A 10389-nucleotide genomic window follows, 5' to 3' on the forward strand; every position below is an offset into this window, starting at 1 on the left:
AACTGAAAAAAGCAACACAAAGTTAGCAGCTAATCATTGAAGACCTAGATTAAATGAAGTCCTAACAGCTCTATTCTGAATCCAACTGATCCCAGTTTTACAGAAATAAGTGTTAGAAAAAATACAGAACTCTTGTCCTTCAAGGGAATTGTTGCATACATATATATCATCCCTGCACCAAATGAGAAATCTCACCATTGGTTTGCTGCCTTTGTCCCCATACTCTGTGACCAGTGTTATTTACACTTTTCTCCATCTCCACAGATTATTGTCCTTGACCTGGTTTGGGCTGGGATAGAGTCAGTTTTCTTCCTAGTAGCTGGCACAGTGCTGTGTTTTGGATTTAGGATGAGAATAATGTTGGTAACACACTGATGTTTTAGTTGTTGTGTTTTAGTTGTGTAAGCAGTGCTTACACCAGTAGAGGACTTTTTCAGTTTCTCCTGCTCTGCCAGGGCACAAGAAGCTGGGAGGGGGCACAGCCAGGACATCTGACCCCAACTGGCCAAAGGGCTATTCCAGACCATACGACATCATGCTCAGGGAGAGCTGGCCAGGAGAGAATGATTGCTTCTCAGGACAGGCTGGGCATTGGTCAGCAGGTGGTAAGCAATTGCATTGAGCATCATTTGGTTTGTATATTCTGTATATTCTATTATTATTATTATTGCTTTTTTTTCCTCTACTGTTTTTTTTTTAAACTGTCTTTATCTCAACCCATGGGTTTTAGCTTTTTTTCTGATTCTCTCCCCCATCCCACTGGGGAGGGGGGGGAGTGAGCAAGCGGCTGTGGGGTGTTCAGCTGCCTGCTGGGTTAAACCACAACAGTCCTGAACATATTATCTCTCTGAAATAGATAGGATTTTCTGAAGAAGTATAATTTATATTTGTGCAAATTAAATGGATTTAATTTTCATGTTAAATGTAGAATGAATAATCAAAATGAAATTCTATGTGTTTTATTGTGAAATTTAAACAAAAAAAATCTATCTTAAACTTTAAAGAGAATGAAAAGACAGAGCTATTATGATGTCTTGCCTTACGTCTGCAGATATTAATGTGAATCCTCTTTGGCAACATCTGAGCTCCACCTATTTTTCACATCAGTCATATATTTCTCTCTTCTCTGGGAAAAGTATTCTCACATTTCACTACAAAAGAGTACCGCAAACTATAATTGGGAAAAAATGAATATCCCTTAATAGAGGTTCCACTGTATAAAAAAAGCAGCATAGCATGCTGTTCACATCCTACCACGCTCCATATAAATTGCCCAAAATGAATGATGAGCTGCTCTTAGTGAACTGGAGGGAATATGGAAGCATAGGACACTTTATGCATATTTGGAAGCAACATCTTTTAAAGAAACCACTCTGGGAACTGATTGGGGAAGCTGTCCATAAAATAAGAAAAAAGCATCAAAAAGGAAGCCTTTTCCTTCAGATGGGGTCCAGCATTCACAGTCTGTAGCAATCTGTCCCTTTGTGTACGCGGGAGAACTGATGAGCTAGCCTACTTCTCTGCTGGCAGTGACTCTTGCTCCATATTGCAGATCAAAAACCACACAGATATGCGTGGGCCATTCTGAAGATGAAAAAGATCCACCCTTGAAAGGAAACAGAAGTAACTAGTCTATTAAAAATAATTATGCATATTAATTACACTGCTGTAACTGGTATCCATCTTTCGAGGGAGTCTTTTGAAATCTCAATGGAATCTATCAATTTTTCTTTCCCAGATTAAGTATAAGTTTTTGGTTTTGCATTGTGTAGAACTAACCCTTTTCATTCAGCCAGTTTAAAGAGAACAGAATTATTTTTTCCCTAGTAGCGCAGGTAAGTGTAATCTCTACTTCCCCACACAGTCTCCAGTTCAGCTGAATGAAAGGAAGGTTCATTGCCAGTGGGAAGAATCAGGGAATTAGCTCAACACTCAAGTTAGCACAGCCTCAGCAGCCTTACTCTACAGTTCTTCTTACTGAAGACCCTTTTCTAAGGATGCCAAATCAGCCAGATATCTGATTTGAGAGCCCAAATTGTTGTGCCACACATACAGTCAGCATCAGCTTCTACTGAACCCAGCCCACTGAGCCTCGTGGTTACACAGCCACTGAAGAAGGTGTTTGTTCTCAACCCCATGAGAGGCAACTTTCTGAAGAACAAATAAAGTAATTAAGAATTATTTTCTTCGTTTACACATTAAGGTTAAAGAAAGGCAACTGCAGCTGCTTTAAGACCTGATTTTTTCCCCTAAAATAAGAAAAGGTAAAGAAACAAACTTGCTTTAAACAGAGCAGAATCTAAACCTAATTGTCATTACTGCGTTGAATAGGTCCTCAGAGATGAAGTTATAATTGTTCCAACATCTGCAACTCCTTATTCTGCTTTTCACAGAGATTTATAAACATGACCAATAAGGAAACAATGTAGTATCTATGCTGATACTCGTCAAATCTTTGAAACACAGTCAGAATCAACCGTCACACAAGAGATGAAAACAACACCTGGGAAAACTCACTGCAATTTTCTTAGTCCAGTTTGGGTTCTTCTTTTTCCAGGTTAACAACTGATTCTGCAGAACAAAGTTTCTCCCTTTCCTTCACTCTGTAATTACAGCTCTGCACTCACTTCTGCAACATGACACAATTCATCGTATTCTGTCTTCTCGGGGGAGATTACTGAAACTGGATGCTATCTCGCACCTCTAGACAGAGACAAGTCCACCACAAAGGTAATTCAGATATTTAGAGGATTAAATATTCTTCATCAGGAGCCACTCTCACCCTATTGACTAGAGAGAGAACTTACACTGACTAAACACTTAACTAAGGCAGTTCAGCTGGGGGGGGGGTGTGATTCAGATGGCCTATTTAAATACTTAAAATAAAAGGCCTCCTTCCCTGCATTAAAAAAATTATGCTAGACTTAAATTTTTTTGACGATTACTTTTCACGTTGGAATGATATCTTGGGATCCATATTTTGGGATGCTAAATTTGGGTAAGAAAAGGAGCAGGGCTATGGAAAAGTAGGTTTTAAAGGAGAAAATACCACCAGAGATCTCGTTACCTTTTGTTTCTCCAAATCTGCAGTGAAAAGTTTCATCTTTTGTACAAGCTATCACTATTCTTATCAACACCTCAACATTTAAGCAACCAAAATTGAAAGCAGCTAAACTTCAGTTCTATTTGCCCTCATGCAACTTCTACTGAGCTCAATTTGATACAAATAAAATTGACTTTGCCTTTTTATGAGGGCAAAACTGAGCCTCTGTACCTTCAACTACCCCTTTACCTGTAACGCAGCTTCATGAGACATCAAAACTACAGCAAAATGCAATTTCCTCTGAACAGCAGCCTATGAAAAAGAAAAGGATTTGATTAGGGGAGACAAAGAGATGAGGTGTCAGTTCCCATTTTGAAATGGGTTATCAAGAGACACTGCTTGAGGAGAGAGATTGAATGAGCATATTTCAGTTCCAACAGGTTTACTTCCTGTGATGCCACTAAACAATAATTATAATGTATTGTAAGTTATCCAGGGAGGGCCTGTATAAATAGAAACCCCCCACATTTTAAAGGCGCAGGAGATAATGCCTCCCTCGGTGACTGTAATTTGGGTTAGTAGAGGGCTACAAAGAAATATATAATTTTCTCATTATGTTCCTAACTGGTTTGATGCATAGATCAGACACCTGAAAATTAAACACTGCACAAACAGGATTAGATCATGCCAGGTTTACTTTACAAATTTCCCTCCCTTGTTTTGCCTTAGTTTTATCATTAAAAAAGAGTATTATGTATTGGCTTTCTTTTACCACTGAATCATACAGCTTTTATAGTGACAGATGTGCCACTTTGGCAAGCTGCAAACATTGCTCAGCACTTGCATCACCAAGACCATTTCAAGGGGTTTGTAGCACAGCTTGGAATAAAAACTTTGCTGTGTAACAGAGTTAGTCTCAAACGCGGAAGGAAAAGGAAACGAAAACTAACAAACACAATGACTAAAGAACACAAACTTGTTCTTCAAGCTTTCAGAGCTACATGATATAGAATTGAGTGGATGGTAGTTTTCTCTGAAACATTTCAAAACATTTCCTTGTTTCCTCTACTGCCATTAAATCAAAGCCTTCTGAACAGGACAGAAACACCCCACCAGTGATTTTCTCTTGACCTTCTGCGCTGGATTCCTGTACTTGTTATAGGCTAAACATTCACTAGTACAAAAATGTGACCCTTGTCACTAGAAGTAACCCAACAACTGGGTTCCACAGTCAGGTTTCTCCCCCTTTTCTCCTTCTTGCTGAGAACCATGCCTCTTTCCGCTATGATTTATGGGGAAGTACAATGACCAATTTAACTCATGGTATAATTTATTAAATATGCACATTTTTAGTGAAAAACAGCTGAAAATTTCTTCAGTGTAGTATTATAAGATAGGACACTCCAGGAGATTTTTGTGCCTATTCATGTGTCCAATTTTGATTCATATGTCTCATTTTCTGCTTTTGAACAGTCACATGCATTTCAAATATCAGCCACTTTACTGTGGTACCTTGCAATTTCCCTGTTACGCACAGGCAAAGCAATCCAAGTGATGGGATTACTCACACTTAAAAGTACCTTATGTGATCAAACAACCAGTGAACAGTGCAACATAAGGTACCACTCCATCAGGTAATTAATCTTATAGCTAAAAGTTTTTTGAACAGTAGGAAGTTTATGGGTGATCATACTGTATATTCAAATTTGCAAGCCAAAAAATATGTTAAGATTGCCTGGAAAATACAAATAATAAAATAGTACTGAGATCTATTAAAATAATGATGACAACGAGGGAAAGGAGAGCAAAACCCTGAGCAACTTGGTCTGACCTCACAGCGTTGAACATGTTGGACTAGAGACTCTCTGAAGTCCCTTCCAACCTGAGTTATTCTATGGTTCTATGGAGAAAGGTGCCATCGCTTAAAATGTCAGCCAGATTTGCAATTAGACAACCCAGAAGGTCTGACATCAAAAATAGAAACTGAATATCCAAGAGAGAACATGTCATTCCAGAAGATTCACATTTGGCCTTCAGAAAATTAAAACTCACACCATAATAAAACTTATGCCAGTTAAGAATCACCAGGGGAGAAACCTCTGTGGACACACAGTTGATCCGCACTGAAATCTCAGCACAACCAGTATCAGAAAGAGGTTGCAAGAATAACAATAGTGAAGCTGATGGGCAAATCTAAGAAGACACAGTGCACTGGAAAAAATACAATGTAATATAGCCTTTAGCAAGAGGAAAGGAGGAATGTCAGAGAAAGAGAAATATATTTGCAAACTAATGTTCAGTTTTGTAGAAATTTTTTGGCAATGATGTTCATTTTCAGATAGTTCAGGCAATTTCTTATTTAAAAGCAAACACAAGACTTCTTACAGAAATGGTGAGGTACTTTTACTGGGATTTTAAAAAATATTTTGTACTCCTTTCTATTCTATTTCTCTAAGCTTTTAGTAAATCTTCACTCTTTTATTTGCAAGGATGAGAGTCCTGATATCACAAAACTCCAAAAGCTGGCAACAATAATGGATCTTTACATGAGAAGCATAAATAACCACTGTGCGACCACTTACTTGCTAGTTAGAACAATCATTTTTGGCCTAACCAGAAAGGATGTGTCCCTCTTCTGAAATATACACTCAAAAGAAAATACAGTTTCCGAGATGGCAGCACTTCTGTCCACTTTTCTACACTTGTCTCCAGACAGGACTTTTCAGAGGACCACAAGTTCATTAAACTGCTGCAGATTTAAGCATTCACATCTTGATTTCAGTTGATTTTGATTACAAGTGATTTCTGTTTTCTTCTTGGAGTTCTAGGATGTTTCCATTTTCTTATGCTGACCTGCTGATTCGTCTTCTGCAAGTCTTTATCACATCAACTCACAGTTAGGTCCCACACTGACTTTTTGTAACATAAATTATAACATAGACAATGTTATTTCAACATTACAAAAGGAACAGGGATTTTATTATTTGAAACATGGCCATTGGTGTTTTGGAAGCACTTTCTAAAAATTAAGTATAATTGAGAAAAGATAAAGGATTGAAGAACACCATGGCATCTGAGGCTTGCTTGCTTTCTTTAGACTCCAGACTAGAAGAAAACTTCAGTAACAATACATTATTTTATGTAACACTTACAAATAATGCTCGGCATGAATTTTTCCACTTTTCCTTTGTGTTTCTTTTTGCTTCAAGAGTCTCATCAAAGGCACTGAATGTCTTTATTTTGAGAACTGGAACAAAAGTGATATAACTATAAACAATTCATGCATATATTTTCACTTTATAGGATGGAACTTTCCATCTTAAGATATTTCTGTTTAGCATTTGTGAGATCATTTGTTTGGAAGGATCCATTCCCCTTAATATGGAAAACAAGCTGTTTAAGTAAAGAAAATGATGCCATTCTGGTATTCGGCCAGTGCTGTTCTGTTTAAAACACAGGACTATCATCTCCAGCATTGCCTCATTCCAGTCATATCAGTTACGAGAAAGCTACTGCCAAAGCAGCAGTTGTGTAATGGAGTCACAACTAAGAACGTGGGTATAGGGAAATTTCTGAATATGCACTGCAATGCTACTGAGGAGAAGAAAAAAGTGGGAATTTGTTGTTCACTAACAGTGAATTTGAGGACTTTGCTTTCTGCCCTTGTCTCTGTGAGAACACTCAATTACAGTTTGTGCTACCCAGATCTGCTGACACCACAGAATATTTAGAACAAGTTCTACTGAAGAATGATGCTGTGCTTCTGCCAGGAAAACAATACTAAATGCAGTTTTGCATGTGCCTAAACTTCCCTTTATGTGGACATACTGAGACCAGTATGCAAATACAAAAAACCAGACCAATCTCCTGGAAATGATGAGAAATTTACACTAGTTCTTCTCATCTGTGATTCTAAGGAATTAACTAAAAACATAAATACATAATTATTTGATTGAATAAAATGTATCCAATTGATAAACCTGGGAAAAATCTGTAGCAATGTGACCATTTGGAAAAGAGAAAGGTGTGATAACTAATACAAAAATGTAGAATTCATGTCAAGCCAAACTATCTACTTCTATTGCCGAGTAACAGGCTTTGCAGACAGGGGAGAAACCATAAATCTTAACTAAAGTTTTTGAAACTGCTTGAAAGTGGCTTTCTGAAAAAATAAATTGGTTGTTAAAACTTCTAGAATGTGGGAATAATACTTCAGAAAGCAGCTGAAGACTAGTTACATATGGTTTACTACCAAAGTAGACAGCTGTACTAAGCGGGACTCTGTGAGGACCTGCACTGTTACCTTCATCAGCAACCTGGATAGTGGAACGTAGCCCACATGAAGCTTATGTGCATTAAATTTGTACATGTCAGGAAACTGAGAGGGATCAGAAGTACACCAGAATTTACAGAGCCCAAGTAACTGTAGGTAACTTGGGTTACTAGGGTAACCACCTGCACACACAGGCTGAGCAGCAAGCGGTTAAGAAAGCAGGTCTTTAGAGAATGGTTTGGAAACTGCAAGCTGAGCGTACATCAAGAGCATAAGGCAAGCCAAGCAAATGGGCTGAGGCAGAAGTACAGAGCGAGAGGCATGGAGGCACCTTTCTGTTTTACTCAGCACTGGCATGGCTTCAAGCAAGGAGGCTTTGTTTCAGGCCAGGTATGAAATGCTACATTTGCTTAGCCAAAACAGAACTAAAAAAACAATCAGAAAAAGGGTAAAGTATTGCATCTGTATTGTTGAAAGACAAAATTATATACAAGTCATTACTCTCCTGAAGTATTCAAACAACTATAGAGAAAAGGGAGCAAACTGTTGAAAATTACCATCCATAGCAAAAAGGTAATAATCCACATCATAAGACAAATGCACAACACTTTTCCATAAAAGTCTGCAGAAACAGGGGAAATATGATTAAACTAGTAGGAGACATTTAAAACAAATAGAAATAAGTACTTTACACAAAAGGCAGTGACCTTCTGGAACTTGCAGCAGGAGACTGAGGAGGCAGGATGTTAGCTGCGCTTTCAAAAAGAGGATGAGAGAAATATATGGATCCATAAACAGATAGCAAAAGCACTGAACCCCTTAAGGGACTGCAGGATTAGGCATGTAAATTCTAACAGGCCTGGGTGCTAGTGAAGTACAAGGGCACAGAAAGCAGCTATGCTGATATGTTCTCCCTGAATAGCATTTCTCTGATGCAGTGAGGCATTTATTATGTTCTCAGGGTATGTGGGACAAGAACGTACACTGAAGCAACCTCTCCTTCCAATCACATATTGTTACAGTAAAATTAGTGAAGCATTGGAACACACCCTTTTGATAGTTAGGTAAGTAAATTATATTCATAAAATAACAGAGGTATAGTTGATTCTAATCTAGGACTACATGACCTCTCAAGGTGCGTTTCAAATCTGTGGTGCAGGACCATCGATATCCGAGACTGTATTGGACCCAACAGGTCCTCAAGGTGACAATTTATACTGTTTACCAGTCAATTTAGCAATCATTTTACCAGTTCAGGATCTGGTTTTACTTTTTACTTCATAGGCATTATAAAAAAGAGCGTAGTTTTATTCTAAACTATATTTAAGGAGAAACTGAAGATGCAAGATAATCACAGAGGAACCCAGAGATATATATCCTGAAGTTGAACACTATTTGCAGTTCACTGTCAAGAGTTCAGCCAACACTAGGAAAAGGTAGGTAAATATATTTCAGAAATTGGATGTAAGCTTTTATTTTCTATCTCCAAGATACTTTAACAAACACACAGGGATTAATAGAAAATAAAGGTAATAAGCTGCTAATAAACAGATAACCATTTTCCAGAAGGGACTATGTTCATGACTGGCATGGTAAAAAGACATTACTGAAATAGTAAAAGAGTGAAGAGAAAGTTAATAGGAGGGTGATATATTTTAAGAAGCTTTTCACAGAGTTTCTGTCTGAAGTTTATTGTTATAGTCTGTACATTTATGAGATAAGATGAAATAGGAGTGTTAAAGAAGAAATTATATCAGAATAGTAAAAAACTTTTATGATGCAGATTACCTTGATATCTTGAAGAAAACTGGGGACACTAGGGGAATATGATGCTAGTCAAGAGACTCTGGTGTGTTTCCAGCCAAACCGTAACAGTTACTGGCAGCTATAAACATTGTAAAGGCAGAACAAGTTGTTAGTGCTGTAACTTATTCATATATAGCAAAATGAGAGACGATCGTCAGAGTTGATACATTCAAGATTCCTAGTTCTAAGAAAACGTATAAAATAGTTTTACACATTGCAGGACTAACAGTGGTGAAATTAACAGATGGATCCTTCTCTTTTTGATGCACGTATACGAGAACATTAATGAAAATCTGAAAGCTTAGCAGGGAGCATCTCAATTAGTGTGATTCCTGACTGGTCTGGTTTAGAAAAATGGGCCTGATTGAATGAATAGCATATTTCCTTCTTTATCTGGCAATGAATATGTAACTCACTGATGTATCAGGTTCCCTAAAGTATTTTCCATATATTTTATTAAATTCCCCTTAGGACAATGTAAAATGTCAGCATTAGTTACTCTACTGTTGATCATGAGTCTCCACTGACTCTATATTCCCAAGAATTAGACATTGTCACCATAGACTGAGTTAAGACAGAGTATTCCTTTCTTACATTCTGAATTCTGTACATGCTTGGATGAGCTCTCTGGCCCTTCAAAGCTAAGACTAGTCAGCGGTGACCTACTGTTTACATTTTTAGATACTTTAAGACTAAAACAGGGTGTAAGTTACCATCTTAGCACGGGACAGGCAAACAATTATCATGAGGCTGTATGCTTATTAGTAACTAATCTGTCCTAAAATTTATATTGCTAACTACGATTACAGTCACATCTGAAATTACTGGCACCTCTCCATTTCTGTTTTGCAGAAAGCTCTGTATGGAGGAATTTTAAAGAACTAACTCCTTTTAAATGGTTAAAAAAAATGAATTTAAAAAAATATATATAAACTCCAAGTTTGTAATTACCACAGCAACACTACAAATTGCTTGGGTTGTGTGCAATCAAAACCAGAAGGACTATGTCATTTATATTAAGTACCTGGTCTAGTATGTGACAAATCAATTTTACTGCAGGTAAATGTGTACCTATTTCAGAATAGATACAGTATCTTAATAAATCTATCTGCACAGATTCAAGAGATAGAATATAAATTACACTAAATGGAAGAATGATACAGCATAATGACTTAAAAAAGGGCCTCCAGCATCTCAGTCAAGTATGTAATCTGTAAGTTTCATTTTCCTTGCCTGCAATTCCCCATGCAGTTTTAAATGTCTGTGA

The sequence above is a fragment of the Egretta garzetta genome, unplaced genomic scaffold (assembly GCF_000687185.1).
Source record: "Egretta garzetta isolate BGI_Z169 unplaced genomic scaffold, ASM68718v1 scaffold264, whole genome shotgun sequence".
Classification (NCBI taxonomy): Eukaryota; Metazoa; Chordata; class Aves; order Pelecaniformes; family Ardeidae; genus Egretta; species Egretta garzetta.